Source organism: Cryptomeria japonica, chromosome 7 (assembly GCF_030272615.1).
Source record: "Cryptomeria japonica chromosome 7, Sugi_1.0, whole genome shotgun sequence".
Taxonomy (NCBI): Eukaryota; Viridiplantae; Streptophyta; class Pinopsida; order Cupressales; family Cupressaceae; genus Cryptomeria; species Cryptomeria japonica.
Window position 1 is genome coordinate 420,924,147 of NC_081411.1, and position 2,147 is coordinate 420,926,293.

Genomic DNA, 2,147 nt, shown 5'->3' on the forward strand with positions numbered 1-2,147 from the left:
AAAATCTGCTTGTGCAAGAATCAAATCCTAGCTTCTAGTTTTGTCTCCAACTAAGAATCTTAACAAATTTTGCAAGCTTTGGTTAACTACTTTATCTGTCCATCAGTCTGTGGGTGAAAAGTAGAACTGAACTTCAAATCTTTCTTCATCTTCTTCCAAAGTTTTCTCCAAAAATAACCAACAAATTTAGTATCTCTGTTTGAAACTATGCTCTTAGGTAATCCATGCAATCTCACCACTTCCTTGAAAAATAGGTTAGCTATATGCATTGCATCTGATGTCCTCTTGCAAGGCACAAAATGAGCCATTTTTAAAAATCTATCCACTACCACAAATATAGAATCATTCCCTCTCTATGCTTTAGGAAATCCAAGTATGAAATCCATGCTTATATCCTTCCAAGGTCTCTCTGGTATTGTCAAAGGCTTATATAATCCTACATTCTGACTACTACCTTTTGCACATATTTCCTAACATCCTTATGAATCTGAGGCCAAAAGTAATGCTCACTCACCACTGCTACTATTTCATCAACACCAAAGTGTTAGGCTAATCCTCCACTATATTTCTCGTTTATCAGAGTCTCCCTCATAGAACTCTTAGGTATGCACAACTGAACTCCTCTAAATAACATCCCATCCTGAATGAAGTAATCCAACCAATTTCTTCTATCTACCATAACCGGTTTTCTACATGCTCTCCAAGGTTCTGCAAAATCCGGGTCATCATCATACAAGGTCTTCAACTCCTCAAATCCTAATACTGTCACTCTCATTTCTGTCAGCAAATTCTTTCTTCTACTCAATGCAACAACAAATTTGTTATATTTCCCACTTCTATGCTTCAACACAAATGTGTAACTCTGCAAAAATTCTACCCAGCTCATATGTCTCTAATTTAACTTACTCTGACTCTTCAAATACTACAAATCTTGATGATTCATATACAACACAACCTCCTTTGGGAACAAGTAATGTCTCCACTTCTTCGAGGCTTGAACTATGGCATAAAATTCCTGATCATACACTGAATATCTTCTCCGAGTATCATTCAATTTCTCACTAAAATAAGATACTGCTCTCCCTTCCTGACTCAATACGGCTCCAATTGTAGTTCCACTTGCATCACAATCCACTTGAAATACTTTATTGAAATCCGGTAAAGCTAAAAGAGTCTTCTCAGTCACTTTCTGCTTCAGCAATTCAAAAGTTTTGTTTTCTCTGGTGGTCCACTTGAATTCCTTTCTATCTCCCCTCATCATCTCGGTCATAGGGTTATAAACTGAACCGAAATTTCTGATGAACTTCTAGTAGAAACTAGCCAATCCATGAAATGATCTGACCTCTCCAATGCTTTCTGATGTAGGCCATTCAATAATTTCTTTTACTTTCTCAGGGTCCATCTTCAAACAATCCTCAAATATTACAAATCCCAAATAGACTAACTCTTCCTTCATGAAAGTACACTTCTTAATATTTATCAACAACTTTTCTTCTCTGAACCTCTGCAAAACTTGTCTTAAATGAAAAAAAATGCTCTTCTTTTGTCTTACTGAAAATTAGAATGTCATCCAAATATACAATAAAAACTTACCCAAGAATTTCTTCAATACCTCATTCATCAGCCTCATGAAAGTACTCGACACATTAGTCAATCCAAACGGCATCACCAACCATTCATACAACCCTTTATTTGTCTTGAATGTTGTCATCCACTCATCTCCTTCTTTGATCCTGATATGATGATATCCACTCTTCAAGTCTATCTTTGTAAAGTATTTTGGCTCCACTCAAACAATCCATTATGTCATCCATCCTAGGCAAAGGAAACTAGTATTTCACTATGATCTTATTTATTGCTCTGGAATCGGTACACATCCTCCACTCTCCATTCTTCTTACGTGCTAATACTGTTGGTACTAAACAAGGAATCAAACTTATCTCTGATCGCACATTTCTTCAGCAATTTATGCACTTGTCTATTCAACTCTTAATTCTCCGCCAGTTGTGCAACTTTGTTAGGCAAACTAGATCCAGGAACCAGGTCCATGCAATGATGGATACTTCTCACAGGTGGTAATCCATCAGGCACATTATTGGAAATGATGTCTTCATATTCTATCAACAACTCTTTTATCTCTTCCAGTT